At 43.2% G+C, this 15,242-nt stretch overlaps 1 pseudogene; it reads left to right on the top strand.

Moving 5' to 3' along the window:
• Positions 1-3,303: 3,303 nt before the first annotated feature.
• Positions 3,304-3,425, top strand: LOC141109095 (U2 spliceosomal RNA; annotated as a pseudogene).
• Positions 3,426-15,242: the final 11,817 nt, after the last annotated feature.

The following is a 15,242-nucleotide window of genomic DNA, read 5'->3' as shown; positions in this document are numbered from 1 at the left end:
TATTCCAGATCAAACAAACCGAATACTGAAGATACAAAATGAATTCCAAAAACGAATAGAGTCCATTAACCATTTGCCGACCAGCCGCCATCATTATACTGCGGCAGGTCGGCTCTTTCCCGCCAATCGCCATAGCTGTATGTCAGATCCTTTAAGAGCCATAGCAGATATGCGTGCGATGTCCGCCGGCCACCCGCGATCGCGGGAAAGAGGGAGAACGGGGATCTGTCAATGCAACCAAACAGTTCCCCATTCTGACAGGGAGTAGAGAGAGATCTGCTATTCCTAGTGATTAGGAGCAGCGATCTCGCTCCTCCTCCAGTCGGTCCCCTCCCCCCCACATTTAGAAACACCTCCAGGGGACACTTAACCCCTTGATCGCCCCCTAGTGGTTAACCCCTTCCCTGCCAGTGACATTTACACAGTAATCAGTGTATTTTTATAGCACTGATTACTGTATAAATGTCAATGGTCCCAAAAAAAGTGTCAAAACTGTCCGATCTGTCCGCCGCAATGTCGCAGTCCCGCTAAAAATCACAGATCGCTGCCATTACTAGTAAAAAATAAATTAAAAATAAAAATGCCATAAATCTATTCCCTATTTTGTAGACGCTATAACTTTTGCGCAAACCAATCAATATACGCTTATTGCAATTTTTTTTCACTAAAGATATAAAGAAGAATACATATCGGCCTAAACTGATGAAGAAATTATTTTTTTGGGGGGATATTTATTGTAGCAAAAGGTAAATATATATATATATATATATATATATACCTTTTGCTACAATAAATATATATATATATATATATTTTTTTTAATTGTCGCTCTTTTTTTGTTAATATCGCAAAAAATAAAAACCGCAGAGGTGATCAAATACCCCCAAAAGAAAGCTCTATTTGTGGGGAAAAAACTACGTCAATTTTGTTGGGTACAATGTCGCACGGCCGCGCAATTGTCAGTGAAAGCGACGTAGTGCGGTATCGCAAAAAATGGCCTGGTCATTAACCACTTGCTTACTGGGCACTTAAACCCCCCTCCTATCCAGACCAATTTTCAGCTTTCAGCGCTGACGCATTTTAATGACAATTGCGCGGTCATACAACACTGTACCCAAATGAAATTTTTATCATTTTTTTTCCCCACAAATAGAGCTTTCTTTTGGTGGTATTTGATCACCTTTGCGTTTTTTTTTTGTTAAAAAAAAATGTAAAAAGACCAAATTTAATTTTTTTTTTTTTTTTTTTATTTTGTTATACAATTTTAAAACAGGTAACTTTTCTCCTTCATTGATGTACGCCGATGGGGCGGCACTGATGGGCACCGATAGGTGGCAGTGATGGGCACCGATGGGTGGCAATAATGGGCACTGATTGATTACACTGATAGGCAGTGCTGCTAGGTGGCACTGATTGGCACCACTGGTGGGCATTAATAGGTGGCACTTATGGGCATTGATAGGTGGCACTTGTGGGCATTGATAGGTAGCACTTGTGGGCATTGATAGGTGGCACTCATGGGCATTGATAGGTGGCACTTATGGGCATTGATAGGTGGCACTTGTGGGCATTGATAGGTAGCACTTGTGGGCATTGATAGGTGGCACTCATGGGAATTGATAGGTGGCACTGGTGGGCACTGTGGGCACTGTCAGGTGGCAATGGCAGGTCTTCCTCTTCAGGACCGATGTCCCTTGCAGATCAGCCAGTGATTGGCTTTTTTTTCTCCTCGCGCTGTCAGCGTGAGGAGAAGAAAAAACGATCACAGAACTTTTGTTTTGATCATGCGATCAGCTGTCATTGGCTGACAGTTGATCACGTGGTAAGGGGCCGGGAACGGCCCCTTACTCGGATCGGTGATCACCCAAGTCACAGTGACTTGGTGATCACAGCACGCTCCGCGCGTGCCCTGTAGGGTGCACGCTGGGCGCGTGCACAGGGGAGGCCATCATAAGACGGCCTCCTGGAAATTCAGTTCCGCGCTGTGGCCGTCATTCCGCTATAGCGCGGATGTCAAGGGGTTAAGGGGGAAAATCTTCCGGTCTGCAAGTGGTTAACGAATGCATCCAAAAGAAATTCTTCAATTAAGGTTTACTTTTTTTTTTTCCTTTTCTGAGGGATTAATAACTCTTATATTAGATTTTGGAAATCGTATTATTACATTTTTGGTTCAATGTGTATGATGTTTTGTTGTGTCTTTTTGTGTTTTGTTTGTAATTAATGATGAAATGTAATAAAAAAAAAAAAGGGGTGCATCCGAAAATTAAACAAAACAAAATTTCTGGTGTGCACATGTCTAACTAAGGGTGTCACATTTTTGGAAATATTGTTTGCACTTTTGCTAATCCTTTGAATTAGGGACATCGCATTTCTGTTTATTATAAGTTTGGAGGCAAGGGTTGGGAGCGCTGCACTTTTTTTACATTTTTATTTTGGTTTACAATCTTCAAGAATATGTCAAGACTAACGGGGTCGATAACGAAGCGCAGTCAAGGAGGCCAAAGCGAAAGCGCACCGCTCTATAAATCTCACTAATTATTTTATTGATACATTCATTACCAAGAATTCATTTCAGTATGACAAAACCGTGCGTCGTTTATTGTAGACCTCCCGCTGAGATGATGGGGGGAAATGCCGCACTTTTTTTTTTTTTTTTTTGTGGGGGGCCGGAGATGTATATTTCCCTGTTAATAGGTTTAAAGCAGAGAGCCCTGGACAATTAGATTGTTTATCGCTCTTTACACAGAGATATTGCCTGCTCCGAGGAGGAACGGAGGAAGGCTCACAATAAATTTCTGTAAATGGACCTCGGTGGTTCTTATCAGCGCTCGCTTCCTGCCGCACCACAATCTGCTGCGCCGCATCATAGCAATTAAATTTAATTAGCAAGTAATTGAAGAAAACAATACAGTGTGACGAGAAGGAGCAGCGTGTGTCTTTTAGTGTGTATGGAAGTGGCAACCTGATTTGCTGGTTGTGACTACCGCTAAAACGGCAGATTATTCAGATTATGCAAATACGCCGTCATTAGAACAAATATAGAAGTCGTTCCAGTTGCTGTCTCTGTCTAGAAGTCAGCTTTGCAGCAATGTCGAGTTTAGACCTCCAGGCCTGTCTTGGGATCAATATCCTGTTTTACCAAAGAGGAAGATGTGCAATTAAAGGCCATCTGTGGACAAAATGACAAAATTGTATGCTCACCCCTAGTCCCATCCCCCCTCCAATTCCCCCGAATCACAAATTTTAAATTAAGGGAAAAAAACAGTAGGACCTTTCTTCTTCACCCAAATTCCCCATCATGTGATCGCTTCTCGGTCTTTTGGCTAAGATCAAGTGTAGTCATCTGTTCTTATCAGTGATCTAGTGGAGGTTCTGTGCTGTCATTCCGGCCTGACCAAGGTTGGAATGTATGGCTATGAATCTCTGTTAGAGTTATAGGGGCTTGGAAGTTTAGTATCGCCTGGAGCAGAAACTGATCCGCCCACAGACAGTGGGGGCACAGGAGTAATTCCCCCGGGAAAGCTGGAAGAGCCCATTACCTCTTGGTTTGAATGTTCTACCTTGTCTGGCCATGGGCTGGGAAGGCAGAGGGTCAGCAGTGCCTGTGCCCCCTGGGAGTGGTCGCCCTAGGGGTGCTCTTGGTAACACTTGGGTGTGGGACCTGTAAAGGAAATTTGTAAGTTTTGTATATAATTGTATTCTATTTTGTATGTATTGCACACTGCCCTCACTGTGCACACGGCACTAATAATGTTTTTGCATTTTTTTGAGTCCTTATTAGAATTAGCCTGCCTATGTTACGCCCCTTGTTACCATAAACGTACAATTGTAATATTAATGTGATACCTACGTAATCATGTGTATAAAAACCTTCAATTGCGTCATAATAAAGCAGAACAGTTATTTGGAAAGATGCTGAGTGTATCTTTTGTGTCTGTTCCCTACTGCAGTAGTTATTATTAATTTGGAACCACTATTATATGAGGATAGGAGTTGCCTATCTATAAAATTCCATGTCAGACCCCACAGTGTGAACGGACACATGGTCACAGCCACTAAAAGCTTTTCCTTTGCAAAGTGCCTTTTAGGGTCCATGGGCACATTTTGTCTTCTAGGCCTCAGGGCCTTGCCACTGCACAATTTCACTTATATATTTTCTATTTATTTTTCTCCCACATTTGTCACTGCTTTTACTTTTGTGTGTGTTTTTTCTCACTGGATGAAGGGTGTGAGTCCTCCTCGCGCTTGCCCTGACATCTAGGGGGAGGATGTGTGGCCCTCAGATTTCTTCCTCCATTACCTCTGGGGGTTTCTCTTCAGGAGAGCCCCTTGACCAAGTATTTGATGGTCGGCTTCGGCTGACCTAGAATAACGGGGGTCTGCCAGGCCTTCTGGCTAGGCAGACCATTGTAAACCTTAGGAAAAAAAGGTGTAGAAATCGCGCCAACTCTTGTAAAGCAGCCAACACAGCAATTTGACCGTTGCAAGTAGGAATAAAGATAAAAAGTGTGGCGCTAGTGAACGGTGATATAGAGATTACTAGTTAGGTAATGGTAATCATTAAAGAGAACAAATAACAATTACAGTGTGGATTTGTGGAACCAAAAGCAATTGTTTGTTTTCAGGGGACATCCAAAAGGGTGTATAGAAAATAAATGAAGTAAGGATAGGAAAGCTTGGGTGTGTGGGGGAGTGGAATGCTCGATAACAACCTGTAGGGTGGCTAAGAAACAATCATGTATACACAACCATATTTCAAAGTGACATTGCAGAGGGATGGATAAAAAATAACATGAGGTATCTTAGTATGCTAAGTATACAGCTCCACGCAAAAATATTGTTCATTGGGGTTGAAACCAAAAGAGGGGGCGTGTAAGGTGGCTAGGAAGCAAACATGCATACACAACCGTGATTTTAAAGTGACATTGCAGAAGGATAGATAAATAATAATACAGGGTATCTTAATAAGCTAAGTCTACAGCTACATGCAAAAATACTGTTCATTGGGGTTAAAAACAAAAAGGGGGGGGGCGTCAAAGTCCCTATAAAGGGATATGTATAAATGAATGAACAATGTTAATTGGAGGACGGATGGAGCACTCCAAAAAAGTCCCACAAAAATCTGGACGTAAGCCGTCTTCCTATGGGATGATTACAGATCCTTAAGTGCGGGAAGGTTCTTGGCTCATGTGGATGGTCCCAACATCGAGAAAGAGAAGACAAAAGAATGCCCTTACCGGATCTGGTGGACTCACAGGCCGTTGGCGGTGAGTCAATCGGGCTTGTACCGTCAAGCGGTATGAAGTGGAGATCTGTGTGAAGACTGGTGCGGAGTCTCGTCAGACGTTCTCGGATGGTGTGCCAGGATGGGATCCAGGGCCCCCAGGATTTGGTTGCGGTCGCCGAATGACCGTTTCCTCAAAAGCCAGCCACGTGAGCCAGTAGGCAAAGAAAGGAAAAAGAAAAAAACTTCCACATAGTGTGAATCCTTACTGGTAAAAAGCGTTGCAGCACTTTATTAGGGAGTATACTTCCAAAAATTTACAAATGGGGGCGGTAAAAACTCGGCTCAGAGTAAAACTTGCATCAAACAGCATAAAAGTGGTATAAAATAGCGCAGTGGATAGTGGTGGGGTGTAATCATAGGAACCCGACGCGTTTCGCCTCCATAGGCTTCTGCTGGGGTATGAATAAGCCCCCCACACAACTGCGCTTTATATATTGTGACAGAAATGAGGTGCAACAGCTGATTAGCGCTGTTGCACGAGATGACTTCCGGGTTCGGCAGCATCATTAGTGACACAACGTCACATGGTGTTTCTGTGGCCAATCGGAAAGACAGGAGGTGGTCAGAGACCAAGCCTCACTCCTGGTATCCAATCGGCAGAGAGGCTATCCCCCCCTAGACCACGTAGACCAATGAACTTCTTCTACATTCAACATCTCTATTTTTAATAGTGGACATTATCTCACGCAATTTGTCCAAGATCTTGAGTTTTCTTCATTAGACTCCTTTTGATGTCCTTATCCTTACACTGGGTTCCTATAATTACACCCTACCACTATCCACTGCGCTATTGTATACCATTTTTATGCTGTTTGATGCAAATTTTACTCTGAGCCGAGTTTTTACTGCCCTCATTTGTAAATTTTTGGAAGTATACTCCCTAATAAAGTGCTGCAACGCTTTTTACCAGTAAGGATTCACACTATGTGGAAGTTTTTTTCTTTTTCCTTTCTTTGCCTACTGGCTCACGTGGCTGGCTTTTGAGGAAACGGTCATTCGGCGACCGCAACCAAATCCTGGGGGCCCTGGATCCCATCCTGGCACACCATCCGAGAACGTCTGACGAGACTCCGCACCAGTCTTCACACAGATCTCCACTTCATACCGCTTGACGGTACAAGCCCGATTGACTCACCGCCAACGGCCTGTGAGTCCACCAGATCCGGTAAGGGCATTCTTTTGTCTTCTCTTTCTCGATGTTGGGACCATCCACATGAGCCAAGAACCTTCCCGCACTTAAGGATCTGTAATCATCCCATAGGAAGACGGCTTACGTCCAGATTTTTGTGGGACTTTTTTGGGAGTGCTCCATCCGTCCTCCAATTAACATTGTTCATTCATTTATACATATCCCTTTATAGGGACTTTGACGCCCCCCCCCTTTTTGGTTTTAACCCCAATGAACAGTATTTTTGCATGTAGCTGTAGACTTAGCTTATTAAGATACCCTGTATTATTATTTATCTATCCTTCTGCAATGTCACTTTAAAATCACGGTTGTGTATGCATGTTTGCTTCCTAGCCACCTTACACGCCCCCTCTTTTGGTTTCAACCCCAATGAACAATATTTTTGCGTGGAGCTGTATACTTAGCATACTAAGATACCTCATGTTATTTTTTATCCATCCCTCTGCAATGTCACTTTGAAATATGGTTGTGTATACATGATTGTTTCTTAGCCACCCTACAGGTTGTTATCGAGCATTCCACTCCCCCACACACCCAAGCTTTCCTATCCTTACTTCATTTATTTTCTATACACCCTTTTGGATGTCCCCTGAAAACAAACAATTGCTTTTGGTTCCACAAATCCACACTGTAATTGTTATTTGTTCTCTTTAATGATTACCATTACCTAACTAGTAATCTCTATATCACCGTTCACTAGCGCCACACTTTTTATCTTCATTGTAAACCTTAGTCCCTGTCAGGAGCCTGGCGGGTAGAGGTCCTACTCCTTTAGGGGGTAGACTAAAAGCACACCCTTAAGTGCACTTTTTATTGTGTGTTTCACATGCACGTTTTTTGTTCACTTACGGGTTTTTTGGTTTCAGAATTTTGCGCCACCCTGGACATAATAAAAAAAAAAAAAATCATGTGACTCTCCACAGTTCCTTTTTTCCAATACCTGCGATCCATCTCTGCAGACCAACCTCTGCAGACAAATCTTATTGTTGCATTTTATGATGTCATAACTCTGTTACAGCCTTCTGGAGCCTGTAAACACCCCATCGTTGGAAAATTATTGGGAAATATCCACAGTAACCAGTAGGGTGGACACTCGTATAAGGACCCTCCCATTCTGCAGTCCTAAAGAAAAAGGACTCGAGACCCAACGTGTCAGGTAACCATAGAATTAGGCAATGCATTTACTGCTCGTGCGCTAATGTCATTTCCTCTCCAGACTGGCCAAAAGTAGTGAAAAAACATCACAAGACATCAGGTGAACCCTCTGTTGTCAAAATAAAAATATTTGGGGTGTTTTTTTAAAGGGTAACTCCACTTTCGTGGGGTTAAAAAAATAGTAAATAAAGAAAAAATAATATAACATATACAATTGCGACTCAAGTCATATTGTGATTGAATGTTATTAAAAATTACCTTTCTTTTTCAATCTGCAGCCACTGTAATTTTCTGTAAATGCAATGCAATATGGCCACCTGGAGTTGTTCTGTACACAGCGTGTGTACTGACCACCCCCCCACAGCTGACTGATAATTATGAAACCACTCCCATTAGACCCACTCAGAGGCACAGACATACACACATGGATTTCTTCAGAATAACAAAAAGGTAAGAATCTGCAACAACGTTTGTTATAATCCTTGCAATGTACACATATCACCCAGAGGGGAATGTTTTTTTTTTTCTCAACAAAGTGGAGTTACGCTTTAAAAAAATTAAACAATGTGGCCAGGCAATGGAGAAAAATGACTAACAGGAGAAAGGAGGTCCTGATTCCTCTATATAGATCTTTATATCACTAGAGGGATCACCAGCAGGAGGAAGGAGGTCCTGATTCCTCTATATAGATCTTTATATCACTAGAGGGGTCACCAGCAGGAGGAAGGAGGTCCTGATTCCTCTATATAGATCTTTATATCACTAGAGGGGTCACCAGCAGGAGGAAGGAGGTCCTGATTCCTCTATATAGATCTTTATATCACTAGAGGGGTCACCAGCAGGAGGAAGGAGGTCCTGATTCCTCTATATAGATCTTTACATCACTAGAGGGATCACCAGCAGGAGGAAGGAGGTCCTGATTCCTCTATATAGATCTTTATATCAATAAAGGGGTCACCAGCAGGAGGAAGGAGGTCCTGATTCCTCTATATAGATCTTTATATCACTAGAGGGATCACCAGCAGGAGGAAGGAGGTCCTGATTCCTCTATATAGATCTTTACATCACTAGAGGGATCACCAGCAGGAGGAAGGAGGTCCTGATTCCTCTATATAGATCTTTATATCAATAAAGGGGTCACCAGCAGGAGGAAGGAGGTCCTGATTCCTCTATATAGATCTTTATATCACTAGAGGGGTCACCAGCAGGAGGAAGGAGGTCCTGATTCCTCTATATAGATCTTTATATCAATAAAGGGGTCACCAGCAGGAGGAAGGAGGTCCTGATTCCTCTATATAGATCTTTATATCACTAGAGGGATCACCAGCAGGAGGAAGGAGGTCCTGATTCCTCTATATAGATCTTTATATCACTAGAGGGATCACCAGCAGGAGGAAGGAGGTCCTGATTCCTCTATATAGATCTTTATATCACTAGAGGAGTTACCAGCAGGAGGTCCTGATTCCTCCATATAGATGTTTATTTATCACTAGAGGGGTCACCAACAGGAGGAAGAAGGTCCTGATTCCTCTATTTAAATCTTTATATCCCTAGAGCACTAGAGGGGTCATCAGCAGGAGGAAGGAGGTCCTGATTCCTCTATATAGATCTTTATATCACTAGAAGGTAACCAGTAGCAATGAGTCAAACTGTTCTGGGTTCAGCATAGTTGAACATGTGTGTATTATTGATTACACCACACATTAGAATTAGCCCTAATGCCCTTATCACAGTAATGGTAGCTACCACTTCCTTGGAAAGTGATCTATAGTGTATTGCTTTTCAGAGCACAGTGAAAGAAGGTTTGTAGGAGTTCAGGTGGTGTTAAAATTGCCGCAATGTGATGCAAAGCATTGGGGGTGCGACAATGTGTGCTCATCTGAGAGGCACCATGTCCACTTGTCGGTGGACGGTAAAAACACAGATCAGCCGCCTTTGTTAAAAGGTGCCTCTTACAGGTAAAATATGTAAGAATAACTCCAGGCAATGAACAAAGTGTGTTCAAAATTGTGAAATACAAATAAAAAAAAAAACTAAAGATAATAAGACTATAATACATGAACTGACTTTGACACTGAATCAACGTACCGCAAGGCTTCTTACCTAACACAGATTCAATGTCAGTTCATGTATTATATTCTGTTCATTGTTATCTTTTTATTATATGTATTTTATCATTTAAAACTCATATATTATTTATTGTCTTGTGTTATTTATTTATTTTGTGTTGACATTTTGTTCCCTAGCATATTGCCAGTCTACCTTATGCTCTGTAATATCACATACCCGGTGAAGACTGGAATGTTGTGGAGGACTTTCTTGCACAGAGAGTGTAAAGGCAATGAGTGGCACAAGTGCCGTAGTAGCTAGCTGGTGATGTCCACTCCGTAGGTGGGTAGAGCTGGAAGCCACAGTCCTTAGAACAGGATTCAGGAGCAGCTTGGCACCAAAGTGTGGACGAAAGCAGAACCAGGAGAAGAGCAGCAGTCAGTGGCTGCGACCGCTCAGCAAGGCATCGAATCAGCAGGCAAAACAAGTCCAGGAGATAGGCCAAGGTCGGTAACAGCCAAGCAACATGGTACAGAGTGATCAGGCAGATCAGATCCAGTAAACAAGCCAAGGTCGGGGGTTGTAGGTAACAGAGCTAGAGCGAGAGCAGAGGCAAGCTGGGTCTTACACGAGTAAGTAGGTACAGCAGATCAGGTCTTGGAAAAACAGGAATGAGCTAATGACCATTCAGCAACTGCTCACAGGGATAGACCAGTTTAAATAGACCACTGGGCGCCAATTGCTAATTGGTATGTGCACACGCATTTGCGCACGCGTACAAAATAAAATGTGCGCAATGAACTGGCACAGCATAAGTGAGATTGGTCCTTTGCTCATTATTATTAGCACGTGTACAATGTGCACGAATATGACCGTGAATCCACAATGGCCATTTGGTGCTAGAAATCTGGTGTACCTTACTCAAATCAGGGATAAAGCAGTAGAGACGTTCATACTGACCAGCAGGATTGGCACACAAGCAGGTCTCCTTGGTGGATGACACAGGCTCACCCGAGGTACGGGGTCTAAGCACTAACTGGTATTCACCAGAGCTCCTGATGATGGAGATGAGTTTTGCTGCATGTTAGTACCAGGTCACAGTCCTGAGGATCGACCCACCAGGAGGTGAGCAAACCAGGATCTAGTAGCAGAAGTAATAGGTAGAGATTAAGCAGAAGTACAGCCAGTAAACAAGCCAAAAAGATGGTTGCAGGTAGGGATCAAGTGGAAGCGTAGTCGAGGAACAAGCCAAAGGCCAGTAACAAGTGGTTGCAAAGATACAGACAGCAGCAGGAGCAAAAGGAGCAAGATATTGGCTGGGGAGTACAGACACATGGCTTAAAATGAGGAAGGTTATGGGAGGAGCAAGGAGTTCAAGGTTCACCAGAAACAAGACACAAAGCAAGGTTGTCCAAGGAATCGGGCAGGGAGCTGTCCAGCATTTCCCGTGCCACAGCGAGAAGAGACACAGCCAGATTTCACAGAGATTCCAGGTTCAGATATGGATGCTGAGAGGGAGACCCTCATAATGGGCACAGCAGGTGTGCAGACCTGGGTATTCAGTGCAGGAATGGTGGGCACCCCTTATAATGGGCACAGCAAGAATGCAGAGCTGGGAACTCACCAAAATGATGGTGGTAGCCTCTCATAATCAAACATAGCAGGTGTGCAGAGTCAGGAACTCACCAGAAGCATGGTAGAAGCCACTCATAATGGGCACGTCACATGTACAGTCCTAGAAACTTAGCACAGGGATGATGGGAGCACCTTATAATGGGCACAGCAGGTATACAGACCCAGAAACTCAGCACAGGGATAATGGAAGCTCCTTATAATGAGCACAGCAGGTGTACAGACCCAGGAAATAAGCACAGGGTTGCTGGGAACCCCTCATAATGGGCACAGCAGGTGTACAGACCAAGGAACTCACCACAGGGATGGTAGGAGCCCCTCATATTGGGCACAGCAGGTGTAAAGACCAAGGAACTCAGCTCAGGCATTGTGGGAACTCCTCATAATGGGCACAGCAGGGGTACAGACCCAGGAACTAAGCATAGGGATGCTGGGAACCCCTCATATTGGGCACAGCAGGTGTACAGACCCAGGAACTCAGCACAGGGATGGTGGGAACCCCTTACAATGGGCACGGCAGGTGGTGTGGTGTCTTCTCCTAGGTTGGACTCCAAGAAGTTTTACAGACAGACGGGTTCTCTTTAAACTGCCAAAAGTCATCTTAGCCTTACTCACCTTCTTGTGGTGTATTCTCCTAGGTTGGATTCTAAGAAGTTTTACAGACAGACAGGTTCTCTTTAAACTACCAAAAGTCAGCTTAGCTTTACTCACCTTCTTGTGGTGTCTTCTGCTAGGAGACACTCCAAGAAGTTTAACAGACAGACAGGTTCTCTTTAAACTATTAAAGTCAGCTTAGCCTTACTCACCTTCTTGTGGTGTAGTCTCCTAGGTTGGATACTAAGACGTTTAACAGACAGAGAGGTTCTCTTTAAACTATCAAAAGTCAGCTTAGCTTTACTCATCTTCTTGTGGTGTCTTCTCCTAGGTTGAATTCTAAGAACTTTTACAGACAGACAGGTTCTCTTTAAACTACCAAAGGTCAGCTTAGCTTTACTCACCTTCTTGTGGTGTCTTCTGCTAGGAGACACTCCAAGAAGTTCAACAGCCAGACAGGTTCTCTTTAAACTACTAAACTCAGCTTAGCCTTACTCACCTTCTTGTGGTGTAGTCTCCTAGGTTGGACTCGAAGAAGTTTAACAGACAGGCAAGCTCTCTTTAAACTACCAAAGTCAAACCTCCACTTTAGAGTTAAAAAAAATAGATATCCAACAAATAGAGATTCAATAACAATGAATCAGGTCATCAGTGGACCAAGGAAACGGCACGGCAATTAAATCGAACAAGACTCGCTACAAGATAATCTGAGAGCGGGGAGGAGGGCTTCACATAAGTGAAAAAGTACAAACACAACCCAACAAAATTACAGGTCAGCCGAACACTGTGACCACTTTTCTCCACAATTGGTTCAATTTAGAAGAGGACATTGTAGCCGTGGTTTCCCCTTATAATTTAAAAGAGAAAAATAAAGGCCGGCTAACAATAGAAGAAGGTGTTTTTCGTAATAACGTGCTGACCATTAGATTGAAAAAAAGCCTTTGAGTCTGTCATAGAGAAGCAGAGGAATTGTGATAAGGCCTCTATGTCTGACACAATATTACACACATAAATAATTCTTGATTATCCTGTAATGAAAGCAACAATGAGGAACCTTAAAAATACATTCCCGGTGATAAATACAGTGCAAATACATACATACCGTACTGTTTTCTGCAGTTTGCTTCCCTTTTTTTTTAATAGATCCTTGTGTAAATTTCAAGATCTCCTTTGAGTTCTGCTCATTTGCACAGACTGGCCTCCTTCCTCCTGAACATTGCATCTAGTGATGGCATGTACCTTGCTGCAAATCTTGAGGCTGTTTGTAGAGCCTTCTAGTAAGTTACATCAATACAAGAATGTCATAGTTCCAAAAACAGGTAAGAATGCAGAGGCAACCGTGGAGGTTCAGTAAGTTAGGGGGAGGCCACCCTCCAACCTGCTAAACCTCTACAAGTACCTCTGCACTATTGCCTGTTCTGGGGCTTATGACCTCCTTGTATTGACGCATTATCTACCTGTAGTCAGGTAAAGTCTACTTTCTCCACTGCAGGTGGAGCTCCCTTGCAGATGCACTACAGTTGGAGAGGAAGTCAGGAGGAACAGGGTTCCTCTATGGTTTCTTGGGTCACTGGGGAAGAGATATGATTGAATGTTGCTGCCCCACTGTGAATCTGGTGGCCATCTTGGGTCAGGCAGAGCCTTTTTAAAGGGGTTGTAAAGGTAAAAATGTTTTCACCTTAATGCATTATATGCATTAAGGTGAAAAAACTTTTGACAATACCGCCACCCCCAGCCCCCCCGTTTTACTTACCTGACACCTCGAATCTCCGCTGCTCGTTCTCGTCATCTCTATTGCAGCTCAGCCTGGTCGCTGATTGGCTGCAGTGGATGGATTGAAAGCAGCGCAGCCATTGGCTCACGCTGCTGTCAATCACATCCGATGGCGCGGCGCGCCGGGGGGCGGGGCCGAGTGATACAGCGAGCGGCTATAGCCGCCGGCTGTATCACGGGAGCGCGCCCACAACAACTAACCACCATGCGAGGGAGCTCGCATTAAGGTGGTTATTTCTTGCGGGGAGGAGCTGAAACAGCCGCCGAGGGACCCCAGAAGAGCAGGTTCGGGGCCACTCTGTGCAGAACGAGCTGCACAGTGAAGGTAAGTATGACATGTTAGTTATTTTTTTTTTTAAATTAAATTGCACCTTGGCTGCACATAGGAGCTATGCACCTTGGCTGCTAGCCTTGAGAATATTTATGCCCCCCACCACCTTAAGGGCACACCTCCCCAGGGATTGGCCAGAATCCCATAAATATTCAGGTTGCCTGTCCTGCTCTACCTCCCACTATACTTCTATAAGTCTCTAGAAGACAGGGAGGAGAAGCAGAGCAGCAGCCTGTGAGATCACATGGTACAGGCAGGGCCAATCACAGCCCACCTGTACCCTGTGACTAGCTGTGGCCAATCACAGCTAGCCACAACAATACTCACTTAATGAATCAGTAAAAATGGTTGCTTATACCAATGAAATTCATTGGTATAAGCAATCATAATGTGCAAAAAAAAATCCTGATCAATTTCCCAGAGTAGCACAGTGTTGCTAACACTGTAACACTGGCAACACTGTATTGCTCTGGTCACACTGTGTAAAAAAAAAAGAAAATAATAATAAAAAGGAAAGAAAAAAATATAATCATTTTTTTTTTTTACATGCTGTCACCACCACCAATCAGTGTCCCTGATCACCGCCACACCAATTATATAATGACACGGTACTGCCCTGGTGACTGTATGTAAAAAAAAATTTTAAAAAAATTTAAAAAATTGTGAAAAAAAATATTTTTTTAAAATGTCTTTAATTTGCAAAAAAATTCTGACAAAAAAAAATTACAAACTTTGAAAAACTCACCATGTCTCATACTAAATACCTAGGACTGTCTAATTTCTAACAAAGGGGTTATTTGTACTGTCCTGGCATTTCCGGGCCTCTAGAAATGAGATCAGCCATCAGTACATCTGGATTGTACAATTGTCAGATATACAGTATCTCACAAAAGTGAGTACACCCCTCACATTTTTGTAAATATCTTATTATATCTTTTCATTTAACAACACTGAAGAAATGACACTTTGCTACAATGTAAAGTAGTGAGTGTACAGCTTGTATAACAGTGTAAATTTGCTGTCCCCTCAAAATAACTCAACACACAGCCATTAATGTCTAAACCGCTGGCAACAAAAGTGAGTACACCCCTAAGTGAAAATGTCCAAATTGAGCACAATTAGTTCCTATCCCTCCACGGTGTCATGTGACTCATTAGTGTTACAAGGTCTCAGGTGTGAATGGGGAGCAGGTGTGTTAAATTTGGTGTTATCGCTCTCACTCTCTCATACTG

This window comes from Aquarana catesbeiana, linkage group LG09, assembly GCF_042186555.1.
Source record: "Aquarana catesbeiana isolate 2022-GZ linkage group LG09, ASM4218655v1, whole genome shotgun sequence".
Taxonomy (NCBI): Eukaryota; Metazoa; Chordata; class Amphibia; order Anura; family Ranidae; genus Aquarana; species Aquarana catesbeiana.
Note: the sequence above shows the minus strand (reverse complement) of the source record. Positions and strands in the feature narration are given on the sequence as shown.